The sequence below is a fragment of the Ambystoma mexicanum genome, chromosome 1q (genome assembly GCF_040938575.1).
Source record: "Ambystoma mexicanum isolate Mex_15411 chromosome 1q, UKY_AmexF1_1, whole genome shotgun sequence".
Lineage (NCBI taxonomy): Eukaryota > Metazoa > Chordata > Amphibia > Caudata > Ambystomatidae > Ambystoma > Ambystoma mexicanum.
The window spans coordinates 827,826,094-827,850,947 of record NC_090922.1 but is presented as its reverse complement, the minus strand read 5'-3'; positions in this window follow the sequence as shown (position 1 = coordinate 827,850,947).

Sequence of the window (24,854 nt, the reverse complement as noted above, 5' to 3'; positions counted from 1 at the left end):
AGAACAGACTTAAGAATTTGGTTACAGGTTATGCAAATCACATAAAATGCGAACTTAGGAATTTGATTACAGGAGATGCAGGGCGCGGGTATAGCAAGCAGGGAGCTTTTGTTAACTGTTATGCCAACTTAAATGTGTAGTTACATAGCTTGTAGAGACTTACAGAGAAAAGATGCATGTCCTGCCATGTTACTTGCAGATGAGGAGAGCGTCGCTATGTGTTCTGTGTGAAAAGCCAGGTTTTTTGTTTTTTGTGGAATGACAGTAAAGAAGGATCCATCCTTATGGCCGGTGGCAAGGCATTCCAGTAGTTAGCTGCCATGACAGGGAAGCTTGAGCCCCCTGCTTTTTGTCTTTTATATCTAGGCTTGGTTAATTGCCTGAGATAATCGGCGCGGGTACGTCTGGCAGTTTGATTTGTTGTTATTAAGCAGAAGAGATAACGCAGGGCAGTATTGGATAGACATTTATGTGCAAGCGTGAGTACTTTGAACTTGATCCTGTCTTTCCCTGGTAACCAGTGAACGTTTCTTCTGAAGGTGGAGATATGGTCTGATTTGGGGATATTTAGTGCTGCTCTAATAGCGTTGTTCTGCACGATTTGGAGTTTTATGATATTTTTGGTTGATGAGCCTGCGAAGATGACGTTCGCAATAATCTATCCTAGAGAGGATTAGCGCTCTTGCCAAGGTGATACCGTTCTCTTCTGTGAAATATGGTCTATAAACTGTGATGAGTTTAGCTGTATAAGAGTATGCCGAGGTAATGGCATTGACTTGCCGTGATAGGGTAAGTGAGGAGTCGAGATAGACTCCAAGAGTCTTAACCTCTTTGGCAGTTGTGATGAGATTTCCATCTATGTTAAAGGATTGGTACAGTGGAGAGAGATTTTTGAGTTTAGCTTGGCTGCCCATGATAAGGATCTCTGTCTTATCGTCATTAAGCCATAATTCATTCTGGGCCATCCAAGCTTGGATCGTGAGATAGATAGCAATTAGGGCATTTGTGTCGGTGGTGTAGACCCCCATTATAGGAATTAGTATTTGCGTGTCGTCAGCATAGTTTGTGTTTGTGACACCCAAATTGTCCAGTTTATCGAAGAAAGGTTTAGTAAATGTGTTGTACATAGTAAGTGACACGCTTGAACCCTGAGGTACTCCACAGGTAACTGCGGTGCGGTTAGCAGCAGCAGCAAAGGAGTAGACTCTCATTGTATGATTTGACAGGAATGATTTGATCCATGCTATGGCGTTATTGGAGAAGTGGCCATCTCTAGCTAGGTGACGGGGCATAGGATATTGTGATTTACAAGGTCAAATGCCGCTGACAGGTCCAGGAGGAGGAGGATGGCTAGGACAGCTCAGTCCCTAATCTGATCCATTTGTGCTTTAATGTGTATTAGCACCGTTTCCTTGTCATGGCCCGGGCAGAAGCCTGATTGCTGGAGGCCCAACAAGTGGTGTGTTTTTAAGTATTTTTGAATCTGGACATATGCTACCCTGTCCAGAATATTTAGCAGGAATAGTACCGTCGTGATAGGCCGGTAATTCGTGGGTACATTTGGGTCTACGGTTGTTTTTTTTAGTAGTGGCATCACCCAAGCTTCCTTGAGGTTATCCGGTACTTTATTCGAGGTAAATTAGTAGTTTATAAGTGTGGTGATGAAAGATGGCAAGTTGTCAGCATAATCTTTGATTAGGGTCGCAGGGCATATGTCACCTTGGCAGCGTGAAGGTTTAAGGCCTTTTATGATTTTGGTTGTATCCTCTATCGTGATAGTGGAAAACTCAAACTTAGGGAATGGTTTGGGTAGAGTGGGATCGATGGTGTGCTTCTGAGATGAGTTGAATTTCATCTTTTTGTTATTAATTTTGAGCTGAAGTGACGTGATTTTATCCATAAGAGCCTTTTGTATGTTTTCGCACCAGGCTTGGTCTTTTATGCATAAATCAGGGCTCTGAGAGGGGGCTTCTAGTTCTCTTAGGACTGAGAAGAGCTCTTTAGAGCTAGAGTTGGCATTTTCTATGCATAGGTTGTATGCATTGCTTTTGGACTGTGTATTATACATCAGTAGGAAGCTCTTCCCTCAAGAAGAAAATTATACTACAATCGAACTGGAGGCTCTAGTGGGCTGTGGCGTATTTAAAGTACTATTGTACCTGTCGGATGTTCCGATTGGTTATTTACAACTCAACCCTCACATTGATGAGTCTCTGAAAAGATAGCAACCCCAGAATTATGCACTGGTTTCTCGATCTCCAACCTTATTGCTTTCTTGTAGAACACCGGATAGGTAAAGAGCAAAGTAATGTGGACTTTCTGTCACGTTTTCCACTGGGAGATGGAGAAACCAGCAGCCTAAGGGCAATGGTATGTGACGAATTTGTAGATGTCGTCTCTTCTTCCCTGGGGGGAGACCTTTCTCATGGGAACAGGGTGGTGCATCCAAAGTTAAATACTCTGCCTGTGGGTGGTGCACAGGGGGAGAATCGCATGGGAGAGGAAGCCCCTTCTATGGGTTTAAGAACAACCATCCCCTGGGAATGTGGTATACCTCTTCTTTACTATACACTACCTCAGCCCCAAATCCAAACCCTCCTCCCCTCTTTCCAACTAGTGCCAATATCCTTTATAGTAAGGTCAGCCAACCTAATATGTTAGACCTGATTAAGGCACCAGAGAACACAATTTGCTTTCCATATATTTCCTATGTAAGTACTGTGACGAAGAAGATGAGCAGGAGCATGAAGATCACTCCAGAGAATTGGAGTGAGCGCTCTAGTCTCTCATGTCACTTGATTGGTCACAGGTAACACAAAATAAACAAGGGAAACCAACATGCATAGATCAATCCTCCAAGGAGGAAACCCGGGAGACGCCGACCGGGCGAACAGGAAGACACGCTATGAGACACAGTACATGGACGGAAATGGGAGCACAAACTTAGTCCAGGGCGAAGGGACTATGCTGACCTCTGCCCAAGAAACCCTATGGGCATCCCAAACTCTGCAGAGCTGCTGGAGACCCAAACGGCAGCTTGATAAGGAAGCAGTGACTGGCGGATCAACTGCCAACGAGACGAGATACCCGAATTGGGTTGGACATAGAAACCACAGCCCAAGGAAGAAGGAGTAACCTCAGAGTCGCCACCGAACAGAGAGAGCACCCGAATGCTACTGGAGCCTCACAGCGGAGCTTGGAAACCACACAGACAGGTACCCGGGCAGACCGAGAGGTGCTAGACATCCGGGTATCACAGATTAGCTTCAATAACAATAACAGATAGCCACTAACCTGAGCAGATGGCAATTCCTTGATGACAGGAATACCCCCCTGTGAACTTTACAACCCTCGGCCTGAATAAGACAGGGAATGGAGGGGAGCAAAATCCCCAGGGAAACCCTCTGACGGAAAAAAACCTGTGCTGGATTTGAGATGGAAGGTAGTTGTAGCTCTTTGATCTTCGGACTCTTGGACTGGGACTTACTGGACCCCCTCAATTGCAGAGGTGGTGATTTCATCTGTCGGAGATAAGGGAAGGAGTAAGTAGTGATTTAGAGAGGAAATGGAACAGAGTTTTGCGATAGGAAGTGAATTCCACCTGTGGATGTATATAATCGAGTCCTTTATCAGCCTGTAGGAGAGGCGTTTGTGGACTGGGATACTTTCCCAAAAAACGGCGTGTTCCCTATAAATGCAGGAGAAAAGGAATAAGTAGGAGGTTCCCTGATTCCGGTGTAATGTCTTCTCCCTTCCCTAAGGACCTACTGGGCTACAAGCAGGGCCAAATGTCAGCACTCCTGCACCGATCGTGTGGATGGCTTCGAAAGAGGCAGAGCTACTTTCGAGAATGCCCTGCAGAGACAGAGGAGTTATTTCTTCTGTATGGTCTAGGATGGTACGAATAAAGAGGGTGAGAGGTACTCCTACCGTGGTCTTGAGTTCCCGCGAATAAAGAATGAAGGTAAGCGGAGTGTTGACTTCAGGGTTAGAGACGCGGTGCAGGCCGGCAGAATGGGGCAGTGTGAGAGTGTGAGGACCAGGAGTGGACGTAACCGCAGAAACGGCAGTTCTGTAACAAGAGAGAGATAGTGAATCCAGAAAGAACACAGGTAACGGGTAACAGAGTTTCCCTAGGAAGCGAAATTTACAAAGCGTCTGACAAAAGAGTAGCAATGCTTTGGGACACAGGCACAGGCAGCATATAATCTGTCACATGACCACATGTGGGCGGAGTCCAACCATTAGCAGGAGCAGGCAGACTAGCTGTACTGGACTGGTGCTTGCCGGCAGCCATGCTGGAATGCCCCAGCATATCGAAGCCGGCCACGGCGCCACCATGACCAGCGGCCATAATGAGATGTAACACCGGGAGGAATCGGAAAACAACTACAGAGCACGAGATAATATGGTCTGGGACCCTGAGAGTAACAGAGAGAGAAAGAAACCATTGTATGCTCGGCAGGAGATTATACCAAGCAGGCAAGACACTTTATATTGAGTCTGAGACCTGCACCCATATAAGAGCCAGAGAATAAGAGGGTTTGGGACCCCGTAAAGAAACAGGGACAGTCCAGAAAGGAATATATGCTTGGCGGGAGAGTTAACCACGCTATTGTGATACTGCATTGCAAGTCTGCGACCCGCACCCATATGAGAGTCAGAGAATAAGAGGGTCTGGGACCCTGAAAGCAAAAGAGACAGATAAGAAAGAAATATATGCTTGGCAGGAGAGTACACCAAGCTGGTATAATAACTTGTTGCGAATCTGGGACTCGCACCAATATGAAGGTCTAAGAACAAGGTGAAGTTCATACAAGAAAACACAGGCTCTGGGACCCAAGGTGTTAAAAGGAAAGATACTAACCAATACTATCTGTTAGAATTTCCTAGGGTATGTTTGGCAGGAGAGTGAACTATACATAAACCCTCCATGAACATGGAAGAAGTGGCAATAGGAAAGATGGGAACTTTCATTGTGACTCTTTTGAGAAAAGCTTGGAAAATCCAGGGGAAAGGAGCCAAACCCTGGTCGTTGGAATATAACATTTTTAACATTTTGGAACACTTGTTTTATTTGTTTATTGACAACCCTAGACATTGGGAACCTTCTGTTGGCAAGAACTGTCATCATCACTTTAGTTGTGAATATAACATCCTTGCACATTAGATTTAAGTTATTAGTGTTAGGGTCAGAAGCAGGGTTTTTGGATACGACGGTGACTGACTATTTATTTGACATCCTGACATTTCCTTTAGATTTCTTTGAGGCAGGGAACACCCTCTTAGCTTTAGAGACAGAGAGGTCGTTTTTCTAACCCTTTTACTGGTTAATAAAAGTTTATAACCAAAACTATGCCACCTTTGTGTCTGAGCCTTACTTCCACACCCCTATACAAAACACATCACATCTTTTTAATCTGTTTTAGTTTAGAATCAAAGTCTGCACAGTTCAAAGAACCTATGCCCAATTAAACAATTTGTTTTTCTTTGTTGTATTAGTAGCTTGTTTTATCTTCATTGTAATATTTGCCTTGCATGTTACTTCCCTCCAAAAGCAATGTGAAATTTCCAGTTGTTAAATCTTGGACCCATTTGTAATATGCAACGATAGATAGACAATATCCATATATCTCAACTGTTTGTGTTCCCCTGGTTGGTGAAAACACCAGAGGCTGCTCGTCCATAATGTGCAAGGGGGCCTCAACCCACCTGGTCTTGGGCCCCCTTTCACCCATTATGGAGGAGCCAGCCCAGTGAAATACTGAGCGCTCCCTCAGCTGTTTTTTCAGCTGAGGGAGTGCTCAGAACTGTCAAAGGGAAACAATGTTTCCCTTTGACAGTTTCAGTTCTCCGGACATGCAAGTTCAATTGGCCATGCATGGCTGGGGGCGTTTTGCTTACCCAACCTTGCATAGATCATTGGAAATGCTGGCTGGGGAACTGCATGACTGTGTAAGGGGGCGCTCCTGCGCCCCCTCGCACATACATACAGACAGAGCAGGCTGAAGTGGGGCGTCTGCTTGCCCACTCTATGGTCCCAAGAACTAAAAATCTTCCTGTTCATGGCTGGAGTGGAAACTTCAGGACCCGCAGCAGAAGGTGCGTCTGTTTAGGTTCATTTATTTTTTATTAAAATGATGTGCAAGGATGCTTGCATGCTTGTGTTGTTAGGTGAATGTATGATTATGGATGCTCGTGTGAATGAGAGAGTGCTTGCTGTGTGTATGTTTTGTAAATATGTATGTTTGTATGTTCATTTATTATTTAAATATGTGCGTGTATGCTTGTGTTATGAGTTTGTGCCTGATGATGGGTGGTTGTGTGAATGAGAGAGTGCTTGCTATGTGAATGTTGTGTTAATGTGTGTGTTGGTCCGTGGAGCTGATTTTGGCAATTTGGGGGAGGTTTGTACAACAAATGCATTTTAAAATTGCTGTTGTTACACAATCCGTGTGTGTGTGTGTGTGTGTGTGTGTGTGTGTTTTTTTTTTGATGCTGTGGGGGACAGGTATGGCATTTCTTTGGACATCTACCACAGATGTCTACTCTAAAATACCATGCCTTACCCCTGGCACCCCAGCACCTTGCATACACACATAATCATGTTGATTATGTGTGCGTGCGTTAGGTGCTGTGGAACCCAGGGGACAGGCATGTTTTTACTGGACATCTATCATTGATGTCCAGTAAAAAACACCATGCCTGCCCCCTGGACCACCAGTGCCTGTCATACACACATAACCACATTGATTGTCTGCGTGTGTGAGGAGCTGGGGAGCCAGGGGATAGGCATGTCATTTTATTTAAATGGGCATCTATGATACAGTTCCAGTAGAAAATACCATGCTTGACCCTTGTGCCCCCCAGGACCTCGCATACACACAATCACATTCATTGTGTGCGTGTGAGGCACTGGGGCCCAGGGGCAGTCGTGACATTTTTTTACCTCAAAAACAATGTAATTCCTGACCCCTAAGCCCACCAGTGCCTTCCATGTACACATAATTGATTATCTGTGCATGTGAGGCACTGGAGGGCAATGGGGAAGGAATGCCATTTATTAATGGGCATCTGATAGATGCCCAGTAAAGAATACCATTAAATCAAAGAATAGGCGTCCCCGACCACATGAACCCAGGGGAGAACCAAAATAATATGTACCAAGAGGGGAGAGGGGTTCACATGTATACAACCGGAGAACAAATCGCCGGGATAAACTGCAACAAGCACAGGAGTCAAGTCGGGGGATAGATCAGGTCAAGGAAAGTAGAATTTCATCAATCTTTAATAGACACATATTCAATTATATCATACATAGTGCTGAAATTACAATAAAAGCAGCATAAAAACATACCATCAATACTCCACATTTCCTATTAAAGTGCATATTAGCTTAATAGTATTCCTAACATATTGGAATAAATACACTGAAAAAATTATAATGGTAGTTTGAAATAACTAGAAAAAACAAAAAGAAAACAATATTCAAAAAGAAAAAAACAAAAAGAAAAAGAAAAAACAGAAAAGCGAGGGCACTCATCCCGGCAAGACTGAACACTCAGTATCTCCTGCGAGGTAAAAAAAGGCGTCCCCTATTCAATCCAATAAATTGTTATGGAAAACAGACAAGTATAGTCGCGTTGTGGCTTACTAGAACAGAAGCAATACTTGTCTCCAATCTGACCATGATAGTCAACAACCAGTACCTCGTACAGCAACCGACCATTTCATGGGCTGTACTGGTATCATACACAGGTGGTTTCGACGACTAATTAACACAGTCTAGGCAGTCTATCTCCTGCCCTAGCAGGAGAGAGAAGGCCTGACAGTCGTCTTCCTCAGGACAGGACAGATTAGATAATTTAATTGTGCAATTTAAACATTTCATTTCTTCACATATCTCAAGGCACAAAGCACTTAGTTACAGGCAATATGGAAATAGTTTTAAAATTCTTCCATGCAGACATTTTTCTTCATGTAGATCGTCCATAATTCACAACGATGAGATACTTCTCCATCTTAGTGATACTCAAAACTAGCATTTGTAAAAAGATATACATCAGGGAAAGAAGAAAGGAGAAAGAGCTAATTAGAACAATAGATAATTTTTTATTTAAACATTAAAATCACTCATTAAAATGTTCCCTTGACCTGATCTAGCAACCCCATGCATGACCCTATCCGTGCAGTAAAAAGTCATATTCCCATCTGTGTTAACTCCAGGGATAGCCCCACAATCTGTTCTAGGGAAGAACTAGAAGTGAGCAACTCCCGATCAATTTAGGGAGAAAACCAGGGGCCTGATCGTCCCTGCCTATTATGCCGTGAATATGCAGTTAAGTCAATCCAGCCAGGCAATACGGGAAAGGGGAGCCTAAAGGAATTTCAAGCTCACACTGTCATCCCGTCGGTCAAAAAGCTCAAAAGCAGAGTGCAAGCCAACCAAATGGTTCAATGTAAGATTATAGAAAAAAAAGTACAACCCGTACCTTCAAATTGAAAAAAGAAAAAACTCCTCCAGAGTGTGGGTGGGTCTAGACAATACAGCTCTGAATTCTTGTAAAGGTGCAATGCGTGATTCGCTAGAACACGAGAAGGTGGGGCCATCTAGAGACCCAATGCGATCCGTATCCTGCAAAAGAGAAGAGAAGAGAGAAAAGAAAAAAACCCATCCCGGGGTTAAAGAAAATAAGGAGAGGACTAGCATACGAACAACAGAAGAACCAAAAGAGACTAAGTAGAGCCTCCCATTCTTACCCATCTACGATGTAGTCCTCCTATAAGGCTGTAACCGCTATGCAGGCCAGAATCAACTGACTGCTGCTGAATGCGTAAGTTCCTCCAATGGCTTCGGCTTACTTCCCAGAAGTCAAATGAGGGAGCTACTCGAACTGCCTAAAATACCGTCTCCACGTACCATGTGACTGCCGTCAAGGATCACATGACGCGGACTAGAAAATCACGTCCTTAAAGGGACAGTGCATGCAAGATGAATAGACGAGAAAAAAGAAAGAGAAAGAAAGCCCCGAGGAGAGGGAGACAGAGGTAAAAACCCGAAGCTGACGGTTGTCATGTGACATGGATGTCATAGTCCTGTCATTAGGAAAAAGATAAGTGAAAAAATAATGATAAATGAAATAATTATAAGAAAAGTAATGAAATGAAAGGAAAAGACTCCGATGACATTGACAGCAAAAGCCCATTCACTATGTCCAATCGAGACAGAATTGGAAACGAAAAACGCAGTCCCAGGATCGGTTCTCAGATGGCGCATTGTAGCCATTCTTCTTGGTGGTTGAGTCCAGTATAATAACTGTCAGTGTGGTACATCCACCACTGCTCCCTTTGTGCTAATTTAGATGCTGTGTTAAGGCGATCAGTACCTTGGACTCGTTCCAATACCCACCATTTAAATTCATCGCAACTGTGGCCCAATTCCACGAAATGTGCCACTAGTGGAGCATTGTGAGTGCTAGTCCGGATTCTAGATTTGTGCTCCGAAATTCTAGTTTTAATGGGTCTAGCTGTCTTGCCAATGTAAGATTTATTACATGGGCAGACAATAACATAGACAACATTAAAGGAATTACATGTAGTGTGTTGTCTAAGCGACCAAACTCTACCATTAATAAATATGGTAGTGCATGCTGTAGTGAATTTGCAAGCATTACAGGACCCGCATGGAAAATGTCCTACAATCGGAGGAAGGCCCCACTGAGATGTCAATGTGGGTTGTCGCAGAGAAGGTTTAGCTCGATCTGCCTTAGACAGCCAGTTTTTGAGATTTTTGCCTTTTTTGAACGCGAATAAAGGTCGTTCCAATTCTGGATTATTAAGTTGGAGGAGGTGCCAATGTTTATAAATCATTTTTTTAATCTCTTTGTGGTGAGAGCTAAAAGTAGTAACGCATATAATGCGTTGACTAGTTGCATCCAATCTATTCTGCTTAGTAAGTAGTGTATCTCGATGTTGATATCTGGCTCTCTTCCGCGCCTGTCTAAGCAAAAAAGGAGGATAACCTCTGGCTGTTAGTCTGGTTGTAATTATATCGGCCTGAGTCAGATAGTCATTGACTTTGGTGCAATTCCTTCTTGCTCTCAAAAATTGCCCATAAGGTATGCTTTCTCTAAGTGCTTTAGGGTGAAAACTATCAAACCGTAGAATAGAATTGCGGTCTGTCTCTTTTCGAAAAAGTTCCACAAGAATCTGTTCACCATCTGATTTCACTGTTAGGTCCAAGAAAGGAAGTGAAATGTTGCTAGAAGTTATGGTGAATTTAAGGTGTGGACTAAGGGAGTTAATCCAGGGGAGAAAATTATTATAGTCCCCTTTAGTAGTATCCCAAACCATAATAATATCGTCTATATATCTTTTGTATAGACGTATAGCCGCAAAGAAAGGATTCGAGTCATGTAATATCAAAGATTTTTCAAAATGCCACATATATAGAATGGCATAATTGGGGGCAAAAGATGCCTATTAAAGATTGATGAAATTCTACTTTCCTTGACCTGATCTATCCCCCGACTTGACTCCTGTGCTTGTTGCAGTTTATCCCGGCGATTTGTTCTCCGGTTGTATACATGTGAACCCCTCTCCCCTCTTGGTACATATCAGTAAAGAATACCATGACATGGCTCCCCAGCATCACGCACGCACAAAATCAATGTGTGCCTGTGAGGCACTCTGGCCCTCGGTGGCTGGGCATGGCAGTTTTTACTGGCCATTTATGCCGCGTAACAAATGCCATGGCTGTACCTTGGGAACCCCCCCAGCTCCTGACACGCATCTGCCCCCGTCGCCCCCCAGCGCCTCGCAATCACACATAATCACATTAATCATTAATGTGATTATAGCTAAGTGGAAGGCGCGGGCGCACCATAGAGCAGGCATGATAATGAATTTTTTACTGGGCATGGTTGATAAAGCAAGCATGATAAGTGTTATTATGTAGCTAGACTGGCATTTGAATACAGCCAGTCTATCCATTTCTTATTGTGGTATGACATTTTATATTGGGCAGCTTTGGTAAAGCAAGCATGATCAGTGGAGCTCGAATGACATTTTAGTGCAGCCAGTTTGGACATGTTTTCATACTTTAGCATGCATTTTTTATGGTAAAGCCAACTGGAGTATGTATACATGCGGATACTGCCATATATTGCCAGAACAAACATGGACATGTTTTCTTATAGTATTATTACTGGCATTATGCGCAAAACAAGTATGGGTATGTTCTTATATGGGATTACTAGGGTATAATGTTGCAGTGAGCATGGAAATGTATGGGCACGGCCAGTGTGAAAATGTTTTATACTGGCACACATTGTGGGAAAAGGCATCATGAAAATGTGTTGGAGAGATGCTCCTGTGCACTGTGGTGACTTGCATCTATTGGATTTTTTCAAGAGTTACCCTACAAAACCAATTGTAAACTGTTTGGCTTTTTACCCATTTTTTCTTAAAAAAGTGTGCTCTAAAATGCACCATTTTAACCCTCCCTTAATTGGTAAGTAGTCCCTCGCTACGCCTGGTCGCTGTGGTATATCTGAGACACATAATTACGCCCCTCCAGTTAAACAATTCACCACCCGCCGCTGCTAAAACCGCTGTTACCAAATCTGTGGCTGCTGCCAAAGCAACTAAATTGATTAATGCAACAAAACATGCAACAAAACATCTTTTAAAGATTCATTTATATCCATGTCGTCTACTAGCTTGATGTACAAAAAAAAGGGTTTGCTTTTATGTGGATTGTCAGTTCTTCTTCACATCATGCATAACAGCAGGCTGGAAGTTAGTGACAATCTCTATACATTGGTGACATTGGTGACATTGCTACACAATTTCTTGCGTGTGTCTTAAAATGTGCTAAAAGTATACCGTTGTAAAGGAGGGGTTTTTATTTAGGCTTGCATTATTTTGCATTCTGGGATGTGTCGTTTTTCATTCAGTATGTTGAATTAAAGCCAAATTATATGCTTTTAGATTGCTAAATTGCCAGATTACTCTTCTATGTGATTTGTGCATTTTGCAAGTAATCATGATAAGACAGTATTCTTGTAGTCTTTAAAAACCAAAACTTAAATATTTGTACGCAGTACAACTCGGAAAAAGTATGTGGCCAAATGTCTAAAAAGCAGTGTGTGTTAAAACCCTGGTTTCAATGCTTAACCAAAGCATGTGATCCTGGGCAAATCATGCCATATCACTGTAACTCAGATGAAAACAATTGAAGTCCTTAGAAGTGGTTAAATACACATTATTAAAACAACTCCTTCCATATTGGAGCAGATTCAATGATTTTAGGGACAAAATTGTGTTCCTTTGTGCGCCTTTGTTAGTGGCCCCTTGACCTGGGCGAGCGCAGAGGGGCTCGGGCCACCCAGGTCAAAACTTGGGCTCCGGCCTGATGCTCATCTCAGGTCAGTGCCTGCCCAAAGCAGGGGCCGGCCAGGACCCCCGACCCCTCAGCCGCCCACAAAAGCAGCAAATAAGATGGCTTTCCATTTACTGCTGCGTTTCAAATTTTGCCGTTTCTCCCCCTGCTCAAGTATCACAAATTTAGCTGTTTCTCCATTTACTGCTGTGTTTCAAATTTAGGCGTTTCCCCACACTACTCAAATGTCTCAAATGTAGGTGTTTCTCTATTTACATGATTCCAGTTGCCTCTCCGCTGCTATGCTCCATTTTTATCTTGGTGCATTTTGCCTGCTGTGGTCCCTGAAGTCTAGGTGTTTCAAATGTAGGCATTTCCCCCCACTACACAAATGTCTCAAATGTAGGTGTTTCTCCATTTACTTGATTAACTGAGATGGATTTGAGAGTTAGGAAATTTGTTGCACTTAGATGGATTTTGGGGGTAGGAAATGTGTTGCACTTAAATGGATTTGAGGGGTAAGAATTGTGTTGCACCTAGATAGCTTTTGGGGTAGGGTGTTCCCCTGAGATGGATTTTGGGGTTAGGAAATGTGTTAGAAGATGTATTAGGATTGCCCCTTCTGTGCTTATAGATCTGTCAGTATAGCTTGCCACTGCTCCAGGGCCTTGGAACTGGACCTGTCAGTTTGATATTTTCCCTGCTTACAACAGCCAGGTATAAGGTAACCTAGCATTGCAACTAAATGAAAGCACATGGAGGTTAACATATGTGGTACACTTAAAGCATTTATGCCAACCTTGTTTATCATGCCCAAAGATATATACTGCACCATATATATGCATTGCACCTATAACTGCTTAATTTAGCCACCTAGTGTATCGCACAGTGATTACAAGCAGATATACTCAACAACTTGGGAGATATGTAGTGTAGGGGAGGCACGGTATCACAAGTATGACACTGACACAAAAGATCCAATTTGTAAAATCTTTATCAATTTCATGGGGTTTGGAAAAACTCCTATGGTGCCCTATAACTAGGATAGGAGTCGTTTTGACCATCAAATAATCAAATAATAAAGAAAACAGTATTAGTCGTGTCTATCAAATCGAAATGGCCTATGCTAACCAAAACCTAATGCCTGCCTTATCTCTTGTACAGAAAAATGTGTAAAGGAGGTATGTATATAAAAGGAAAATCAGTGTTCAACAAAGAATAAATGTGGCTAAATCAGCTCTCCTCCCCACGTTTGGACAGCACAGAATAAGGCAGTCTCTATAGGCAGGGTGACATCCTGGCTTGGGCTTTAACACTGAAACAGTTTGGCACGTGGATCGAGGCCCGCCTGGCCTTCTATGTTAAAGGCTCTTGTTCCAGTCTTCCTCAAATAATAAACAAAAGTTCAAACGTTGGTCCCCCTCTGCCTTGCTCGGACCTTTCACAGTTCAACGTTGGCCCCCTATACCAGGCTCAGACCTTTCACAGTTCAACAACACTTGCTGGGGCTCCCTTCCCCAAGACGTTTACATTTCGGGTCTCCCTCAGTCAGGCTCAGACTGCTTTTTGGATGTCGAAGACTTTCAAATGTGTGGGGCTACCTTTTCAGAGCACCGCAGGACCACTTTGACTAAGAATTCAATGTTCAGCTTTTTCTCTACCCTTCTCTCTGGGTTAACATTGTTTGCTTTCGCTTTTAATTCATTCACTTTTATCGCCTCAAACAATGCACCTTTCACAGAGACTTTTGAGTGGGCGACCCCTCTTCGCCGGACCACTCTGTTACTCAGTATTGCTCAGTCCACAGTTGTCTTTATCTTAAAGTTCATTCACAGGTCTGCCTTTCCTCGCGTCTTGTTCACAAGCGTACAGACTTCATTTGCGATATATTGTTGCAAACTTCAATCTTTCTTAGCACAAACCGGTCTCACGGGTTGCTTGCCAACTCACTGGCTGTATGCAGTTCTTTCTATTTTTTTGATTTGCAATTCACGAATGAAGGTAAGTACCACAGGCTTGGCCTTGCCTCCCCAACTCCGTTGTTCACCCGGGAGGGTCGCTGGCATCCTTGAAACACAGTGCAGTCTCCAATATTGGGATCTGGCCTTCACCATGTGCCTTTCGCAGCCTTGTGGCGGCAAGAACCTTCTGTAGGGAACTCTTGGGGGTTTCGACTTTCTGCTCCAGTAGTTTCGCCTTCGCCCGGGAAGTCCTGCTTGTACTCGTGTTCCACCTTGCTCAGAGTGTGTCTCTAGGTTCCGTGTGAGGAGAGCTATTTAGAATCGGGTGTATGCACTTGAAGTCAAGTGCTTGACTTTGCCTGACCTGATTAGCGGGACATGTCCAGTACGATGTATAAGAGTTAATCTTGTAACTCTCAGTCACCCTCTTCCTCTGCCTAGTGTTTGTGCAGAAAGTGGGGTAGTTGGGACATCGGATCCTAAAAAATAGGAGGGGTTGGATGTAAAAAACAAAAAGGGGGGGGAATACCGCGTCTCCCCATCAGCTACCTCACCCCCACTCCCTGACGACCCCTCACCCCCCCAGGTGATGCTCCCACACTGGTCCACCCTCAGGGTCTGGATACAAAGGCGATGGCCGTGTCGTGGCCACCTGAGAGAGATCGCCGGGGACTAGCGGGTGAGACACACTCTGGTTTCTCACAGTAGTCCGACTATAAAGGTTACTTGCCTATTGCACTCAGAGAATCCCATTAGCCTATTTTGTATGGTAGCCTGTCTGCCCATCCGACAAGCTGTTCCACGTCACCCATTCTATTGCATTTGGTAGACTAGCACGGTAGCCTATGCATAGTGCCCAAAATGTCTACGACGGTACATGGCTTTTCTCCCCCAAAGAAGATCGGATGACATAGAGGTATGTATAAACGCATCACTTTGGTGAACATCCACCACAGGCATGGCTATTCAGCCACGCACTCTTGAATGCAGCTACAACTATGTCAAATTAGGTTTAGCTGGCCACATAACGTTCTCACACTGAAACACCAGACTTGCCTCAACACCTCTGCCATTAGAATACAGCGACAACCTACAACAAAATTCGGACTAGTTGGATACACATCGAGTCTCCTGCACTTGCACTCTGTATTGACCTCCTGCAGCACCCGCCCATGTGCCAGACCTCTTGTGTTGCTTACTGGAGCATAGCCAGCCCTTCTAAGTACTGATCTTGGCCAGATGCACACATGCATCTTACGCCTCCTCTTAGATCTTTCCCATACCTGGACTTCGGTCCCCAAGGGCGTTCCAACTACAAAGCGCACGGAGGCCATACAAATGGGGAAATGGTGCTATAGAAATGACTACTAGAATACAATAAAAGAAGAAAACACGATCCTGAAGTGTTGACCGCACAACAGGAGCATGTTCGCCTGGCTTCCTGCCAGTCCCGGTCCACTTGACTTCCTGTCCCACCCCATCCACTCATTGATTGGCTGGGACCGGACAACAATAATTAAAGGGTCACTTAAGTTTTTTTTACTCCTGCCCCCTTTTCATGGGGTCCCTTTTCATGGCCCCAGCCCTCTTGCATCCCTTTTCACGGCCCCAGCCCCTCACACCCTTTTTCACAGCCCCCTTGAACCCTTTTTCACGGCCCCCTCACACCTCTTTTCACAGCCCCAGCCCCCTCAAATCCCTTGTGCCCGTTTTCACAGCCCCTAGTCCTCTGCACCCCCTTTTTCAGCCCCCTCACACCTCGTTTCTGCACTGCCAGCTTCCTTTCTATGCCCCCCAGCCCATGACACAGACCTCTCCTATTTCGCAAGTCCATTCCACTGGCTTGGCTTGCGTTTGGCCCCAAGACCCAGGCAAAAGCCCATGGATCTGCCCTAGCCAAGAGATGCCTGGCTCTCCCAGCTCTAGTGGGCCCTGTGACCATCACCTAGAACTGAGTTATTGTTGCACTGGCTCTCCCTCCGTCCCAGAACACTTCATTTGACAGGCACATATTTAGTCTCACTAGCCTGTCAGTGCACCAGAAATTCTGATGGCAAGCCCCAGCAACATGCCAGGGTGGCCTAGTTGGTGTAAAGTTGGTGGTAAGCCACTAACAGGAGCTGCCTCTGCTCTGCAGCCCCCGCTCACAAACAGAGACCACATGCTGTGCATCTTGCTTCCACTCTTTATTTAATACACTCCGGACTTCCCTTCCTCATACATCACTTCCCCCATTGACCCACCAGCCCCAAACTTAGTCCCAGGTGAGGTGGTGGCCGTGGATGCTGCAGGGCATGAGAGAGAAGAACTCACAGAACTTGCCCGTAGGCCAAGGAGGAAGTGGCTACCAACTAAGGCAGCCTTCACTCTATTGGCAAAAAAAAGAGGAGGAAGACTGGGAAAGTTCAGCAGCAGGGGCATGAGTGGGGTGATATGATTCCAATGGAGTCATCATAGATTACCCGATGGTAACCTCCTCCCACGTGGGCTGGGGACAGCAGCCGCTACCTGATCCTGACCCTGGGGGTGGCTATATGAGGGAGGGATCGCCACAAGGGAGATGTCATGGATTCATTGGATAAGACGCGGTATTCCCCATGTGGAAGACTCCCTGTTACTCATTACCCTAATGGCCTAATAGCATGAATCTCTTCCTCCCTATAGAGAAAGTTAAGAAACCTTTTCCCCCCAACACCCTTTTAGCCAAACTCCCATCCATAACCTGAAGAGTAAAAGCTCTAAAAGAACCCCTTTCATTTCTAGTTTTCCTTCATGTAGAACTGATCTTCCATGTGGTATCATTGAGAAAAATCCTCCAAGAATTATGTATCAGAAACCATCAATGGACTGTAATTCCTACAACCAACTAAGTACTGAGACAAGGAGGATGAAGGAATTCATACAGAGCAGCAAAAGTGTTGAGTGTGATGAGCGTGCTAGTTGTTGGATGAAAACACCTGTATGCGGGACCTTTATAAATGTGAACCGAGCTAAGAGAGGGAGCTCAGGAGAAGACGTGACATCTTCAGTGAAGGCAGACAGAGGCTGGAAGAATGAGCCGGTGTGCAGAAGCTGGAAGCACAAGTTGGTGTGCAGAAGCTAGAAGCGCGAGTTAGTGTGCGGAAGCTGGAGGCACAAACCGTTGTGGCGGAGCGAAGGAGCTCGCCAGCGGAAGAGGAAAGAAATGTGGTGCGAGCTAGGAGGGCTGTGGAGATGCCAGGAACTGCAAGAGGGTCCTGTGAGGGGTCAGAAATGTGAGGCGGGCCGCGTTGTGAGGTTTTCTCAACTGCCATTTTATTATTGTATAAGGTTGGATGAACGCCTCACTATCCCTACCCTGACGAGGAATAAACTCAAGGAAACACTCTAACAAAGAATATCTGTCCCTCACACTTAGACATACAATACATAAACAAGGAAATGTATGGCAGTTCCACACAATAAAGATTGATTTCAAAATGTGACTACAGTCTCTCTTCATAACCTGGGCGAATTCCCCTTATCCAGGTTCAAACCTGATTCTGCTTCACAGTTCAAGAAAGAACACAAAGAAATCCTGATTCGGAACAGAAATTCCAATGCAGTTCGATGCAACTTCAAATTGTCAACAGAAAGTTCCAACACCAAAGATATGTCTCTTCTTCTTCAAACATGTTCTCAGTTCCTCAATAGCAACAATGATTGTCTTAGTCAGAATGATGTGCCACTCTGACAAAGCAAAGAAATACAGCTTTTCCTCCAGCACCACTAAGAACATAAAGTGTCTCTGTCAGGGCCACCTTATAGCAGCACTTCTTCAACTTCCATCTGGCCTACTTTCATGCCAGACTTACAATCTCCAAAGCTTTGCCATCTGGGTATACTCCTATGCCCAAACAGCTTTTCACAACAACAAGTGCTTTTGTGCTAAATGTCAACTGACAAGAGGCTCATAACAACTTCGTAGCATTCAACAAATTGCAGCTTTTAAATTTTCAACCACTTTCAGAGAAAACAAGATTCACATTGACGCTCTTTAATGCTCTTCTGCAAATGATGCTCCTCTCATTCTTGATAGCTTTTCCCAGAAGGGCAGCCTTTTTGCCACTCTTGTTTCCCCACTACACAAGCAACCAAACACTGATAGGGATAGAGTCTCTTAATGCCTCTCCCCTGGTTTTGGCAATGTGTGTGTATATCCCAGTGTGTACCAGATGTTGTATACAACATGGGCAACAAGTTTCAGAGTTTATAGACCTTGCATTAGCCCCCTTCTGCTGTTGGCAAAACTGGCTAGATTGTGTCTGTTTTCAGTTTCTCTTGGCTTGGACAATGCTTATTGAAGTTAACTCTTATCAGTTGCCCGCACGGGTGGTTAGGTTTTCCACAAACTCACACTTTCAAGGTTACAGTAACTGGGCTTTGAGTTTTGCTGATTTTTTCTAGTTCGGTGTTCATAATTAACTTGGGGAATCACTTTCACTTAAACGTGATTGCTGCTTCTGCTGTTTTACAATAGTTGGGTATTTAAAAGTAATATGTGAATCCCTTTCATTAGCACGCGAGTGCTGCTTCTGCTGCTTTGCACTAGTTGTGCGTTTACGCGAGCGCTGCTCACTCACTGAATGACTGCCTCCAACACACAAGCGGGAACTCACCGGATCAGACGTGTGCCTCTGTTCCCCGCTCCGCTCACAGGACCTTTGCTGCTGTGGCTCCTTGCAACCTGGCAAACTGCTGTGTTAAGTCTGCCTTCGCCCACACCACTTGGAGCTCCTCTTGCTTCTGGGGCCCTCAGGTGCATGCCAGCCACCTTAGACAGCCTCCTGCAAGCTTTGCAGAACACGTCACAATGGGGGAAGATTTCCTCCTGCAGGCTTCCCGCTGCACAAGCTCTACATTTCTGGGGGCACAGACCCTCTCAGGACTGGCAGCTGATATCTGCCAAGCAATGGTGCTGGTGTTCTCTCTCTCCTCCAGCTTCTACCTGGGCTGCCAGCACAAACTACACTGCTTCTGCCTTCCTCTACTCTTCACCAACAACGCCAACTCTATGGCCTGCAGCTGAAGGGGCCTTTTAAGCCTCTCTGTCTCCCTCAGGTATGGGTCATCTGCATTAATGAACTGACCACTCTTGCAACATTGTGCCTCTTCAGCCCTTTTCTTCATCCCAGTACCAAGGGAATTATGGGACTTGAAGTCCCTAATGGAAAAATTAGGTATTCGTATTTCTGTTGTTTTACAATAAGCCATTAGAAGAGTGGGGCTTCGGGGAAAGTTGAACAAGGTTCAAGGGAGTACTCCAGGCTGTTGTGAACACAAAGGAAGTCCTGGCGGGACTACAGCAGGCAGTTTTGAATACAAAGAAAGTCCTGGCAGGAGAGTACACCAGGCAAGAGTGAATGCAAGAAAAGTCCTGGCAGCAGAGCACACCAGGCAGTTGGGAGTGGAAAAAGAGTCCTGGCAGAGGAGTATATCAGGCAAATTGCAAACCTACAATGAGTGTCAAGCAGAAGCAATGTTTGTTAAACAAAGAAGGAACTTGTGTTACAGAAGAGCTAATAATGTTGAACAGTTTTCATCCAATATGATTGCTATGGGCCAAGGAAAGCATAAGGAACTGGTACTGGTAGACACAGAGACATTTGTGATACCCATGAAGAATCCAGGGGAAGGGAATCATCCTCTGGAATTAAGGTCTTTTACATTTCTGGATAACATTTACTTTGGAGCTATTCTATTTGTATTTAAGAACACTTTTGCAAATACCAGGTGAAAGACATTTCCCTTGTCCCTTTGTTATCTTGTTTTGGTGTGAGGTTCAGGAGAGAATATTTGGACACAAGGACAGCTTTTGATTCATGGCATCCTGACAAAGACAGATCCTTAGTTTTTGTGTTTTAGGTAGGGAAACTCCTCTTTAGAATAGGGCCAGAGAGGCATTTTCCCAACACATTTAATTTGATAAAAGTCTTTAACCAAAAACATTTTAGACCCCTCACATATGGTATCAGTAGTGGGATGTTAAGCCAGCGGACACAAACTGGGATGCCACCACAAACAATTGCATGATTGTGTCCCTAATAGCCTTAAATGTAACTGAGAGGGACAGATACCTTTTGATGTTAGAGTGTTTTCCTTTAGTCTTAGTTTTATAGGTAGGGAAATCCTTGTTACGTTAGGGAAAACAAGGTGTTTGTCACACCTTTATAATTTAATAAAATGGCTATTTATGAAAAACCTTTATCAAGTTGTCTGACTCACATTTTTGGCCCCTAACAGCAGACACTTTTAATAAACAAAAACGTAGGTATATTAAAATGCACCCAGATAAAACCACAGTGGAACTAGGGGCCAGAGTACAAAAAACGTTAACTCTGCGGTTAGGAAAACAATTGTTACCTGAAGTGCTGGAACCACTCACCATAGAACAGCTTTTAAACTCATTACCCACATATTTACAAAAAGCGGTTCTTCAGCTAAATAGACCCAATCTGATTAAAAAAAACTTCATAGAGGTGAATAACCCAGAAAAAAAATGAGAGGATTCTCCAGTCCCCCATTCCCTACGAAAGACAGAAACCAGGACAGCTCCTATAAACCCCAAGTGAGAGATCTGATGAAGAGAGAAAGAAAGTCCATGTTAAGCAGAGAATTTGAAAGAGGTGAAACCAGAAGAAGGACACACCACAACACCCACCTCCATGGTATGCTTTTCCTGCAGGCAATCAGGACATGTGGCCCGACAGTGTCCTTCCAATAAAAAAGAAGAGCCCGTGGTGATTGGTTATATGGTGAGACCAGGGAGGAAAATGACTTCCCTGAAGAAAATATTGAGTCTACTAGTCATTTCTTTGGAGCTACGCGAACATGTTGTATATAAAATAGGGAGGCTGAAAAGGCTGAGTTTTTAAAATTCACATTTTTTACCCGAGTCCCAATCTATTTATTTGCAAAAAAGGTGCAAAAAGGTCAAAACATTTGATTACAAAACTCAGCATTTTCAGCCTTGCTATTTTGGTACTCCAAATGTATGGGCATTGCCATTTCTTTAATACAAGTACTCCATTTAAAACTCATTACTCTGCTATAGTACACGGAGTACAAGTTAAGGCCCAAATTGATTCATGGAGTAAACAGACAATGTCCATGGAGACAAGGAGATATATCATAAGACCCCATTTACCATCCGAGTTCAAGGGAAATCCACATAGATTAATGCTGCTGTTATTCCAGTGTTTCCTGAGGAAACAATAATTGGCACAGACTTTCCCAGCTTTGAGACCATACAAAGAAATGCCAACAAGACACCTCTTCCTTACTCTCCTTTTTATTCATTGAAGGAAGATGGTTTTACTTCAGAAGGCCCTTTTTCGAAATGGGAAACTAAAGCAGTCAAAGAATATCTTCCTCAAAAAGGGGGACCTGTTAATGAGCGTCATATTGATAGCCCGTGTGCGGGAAGCCAGCTCTTAAGGGGAAGGGTATGGGATGAATCCAATGGAGTCATCACGGATTGCCCGGTGGTATCCTCCTCCCATGTGGCCAAGGGACGGCAACTGCTACCTGAACCCGACCCTGGGGACGGCTATATGAGGGAGGATCACATTGGAGAAGATAGCCACCGGGGCAAGGTCATGGCTTCAATGGATAAGACGCTGTATCCCCCATTTCCCCATGAAGAAGACTCCCTGTTACCCAATACCCTAATGGCCTATTGCCATGCATCTGTTTCGCCCTATAGGGAAAGTGAAGAAACCTTTTCCCAACACCCTTTTGGCCAAACTCCCATCCATAACCTGAAGAGTAAAAGCTCCAAAACAACCCCTTTCAGTTCCAGTTTTTCTTCATTTCGTATTTATCTTCCACATGGAATCATTGAGAAATACCCTCCATGTATCAGAAACCATCAAAGGACAACCACCTAAATCCTCAGTTAAGTACTGAAACGAGGAGGATGAAGGAATTTATACAAGGCAGCAAGAGTTTTAAGCGTGATGAGTGTGCTGGTTGTTGGATGAAAGCACATGTGTGCGGGACCTTTAAAAATTTGAACTGAGCTAAGAGAGGGAGCTCAGGAGAAGACGTGTCATCTCCAGTGAAGGCGGGCGGTGGCTGGAAGCACGAGACAGTGCGCAGAAGCTGGAAACCCGGGTCAGTGTGCAGAAGCTGGGTGAGAAAGCCGATGTGGCGGAGCTAAGGAGCTGGCCAGCAGAAGAGGAAAGAAACATGGTGCGAGCAAGGCGGGCCGTGGAGATGCAAGGAACTGCAAGAGGGTCCCTGGACGTCCGTCAGCCATGAGAAGCAGCGTTGTCCTTACCGGGAGCCGAGGAGGAACTGGCGTGCAGGAGCACTAGAAGCTGGAGACACATCAGAGCTGCCCAGAGTGGGAAGCAAGGAGTGAAGGTACATCGCGTAAGCGTGAGCAAGCCTGGAAATGCTACAGAGAGCTGGTGAGTCTGCCAGAGCACAGTTGGGACCCCGGGGAGTTGCGGCGGCTGCGCCAAAGACACTTTGAACGTTGTGAAATAACTGTATGTGAAATAATATTATTTCAAAAGGGCAGAGTGCCAGCCCAAATAAGGAATGAATTCAAATCTGGGGAAAGCTTAGAAGAGCAGTAAACCAAGAAAATATGCCAAGCGAGGAAAGGTATATGGTACCTGGATGTAAAGAGGAACTTTAAGATATGAGACTTCCTGGCAGGGGAATACACCAGCCAGTTGTGAATACAAAGGAAGTCCTGGCAGGAGTACACCAGTCAGTTGTGAATGCAAGAGAAGTCATGGCAGGAGAGTACACCAGACAACTGAAAGTTCAAGAGAGGTCCTGGCAGGAGAGTACACCAGGCAGTTGGAAGTGCATAAAGAGTCCTGGCAGGGGAGTATACCAGGCAAATTGCTTCAGCTTGACACTCCTTGTGGGTTTGCAGTGTTTGTTAACAAAGAAGGAACTTTTGTTTAAAATAAGGAAGAACTTACACGGATGAACGGTTTTCATCCAACAGGATTGTTGTGGGCCAAGGAAGGCATAAAGAACTGTTAGACTCAGAGACCTGTGAAGAAATCCAGGGGAAGGGAATTAAGTTTGGAATTAAGTTATTGTCCATTTCTGGAGAACATTTACGTTGGAGCTATTCTATTTTTATTTAAGAACACTTTTGGTCAGGATAGAATGGACACAAGGACGGCTTTTGGTTTATGACACCCTGACAAAGACAGAGCCTTCGTTTTAGTTTTTTAGGTAGGGATACTCCTCTTTAGAATGGGGTCACAGGGGTATTTTCCCAACCAATTTAAGTTGAATAAAGGTTTAAAACCAAAAACATTACAACTTTGTGTCCGGCTTTCATTTCTGATCCCTCACAGGGGCCAAGCAGATAAGGAAGGGGAACTGAGTGGTTTGGCAGGGGCCATCACATCAGTGCCAGCAGTCAGGGAATCCGAGGTACAGCCATAGGAAGAGGTACATGCACAGCTGCCTTTCAATGGCAACAGGGCTGTCCAGTGCAGGAGTAATTTGCCATAATCTCTTAGGGACTCTTCAGTCAGGTTTGGGGCCAGACCTCCCTGTAGGTATAGGGGCAGTGGGCCAGGGGATGTGGCTGCAGCACCCAAGGGCTTTACCTTTAGGGCAATGGATGTTGCCCAGTGGCCAGCTGGGGTGAACACCCCATGTGGTGCCTTGCCAGGAGGGGGGCAGATTATTGCACCTGGGTTGGTGCAGACATTAAGCAGAAACTGAGACGGGAGAGGTGACCATTGCAGTGACCCCGACGGTGCAGAGGAAAACCCATGCAGGGACAAATGACAAAGGGATGTCATTGCAGGTGGCAGCTGCACCCTCTGTTGCTGGTACTGCTGGTGTAACGGTTGCCAGTGAGGAAAGTGCACCCAGGAGAAGGGCAGAAGGTGGGACTTCAGTTAGGGGGCAAAGGATGGACTGGTGCCAGCCATCCCAGCCCCCATCAAGGGTGTTATTTTTGACATGGCATGCGTCTCTCGAAACGAAGAACAAGATATAAAAGGAGAAGTTTGTCGACTTGTTTTTGCAGTTAGATTAGTGTTACATTGGATCCCCAGAAGGATGGGAACGATCAGAAAGGGATAGAGGGCAAAGATAGGAAAGCCCACATTAAGAAAGACTATTGTAAACTGGGCCTTGAGCTATTTGGTGTATATGTCTGTAATGCTAGAAAAGTTCTCAGAGTTTGCCTACCAACATTTGATATTGTTCACCTATCATGAGGGCCTGCATGGGGCATGAATAGTGTATGAGAAATGAAGGACTCTAAAAGCAGAGAGCGTTGAGGTGGACTGGGGCAGGAGAGAAGTACATACTTGGCTGAATTATATGGCAGTTAAGCAGTCTATGGTGAGGTAGGTGGAACTAGGGCTGGCCAGTCCTTTTGGAGCGGTAGCCCGACCAACAACAAGAGGTGGGCATTATAAAAGGAAATCTTGTGCTCATTCGCCATCGTTGTGCACGTTTCAGGATGTCTACTACTTTTGTAGGCTGTGTGTGGTATTCTG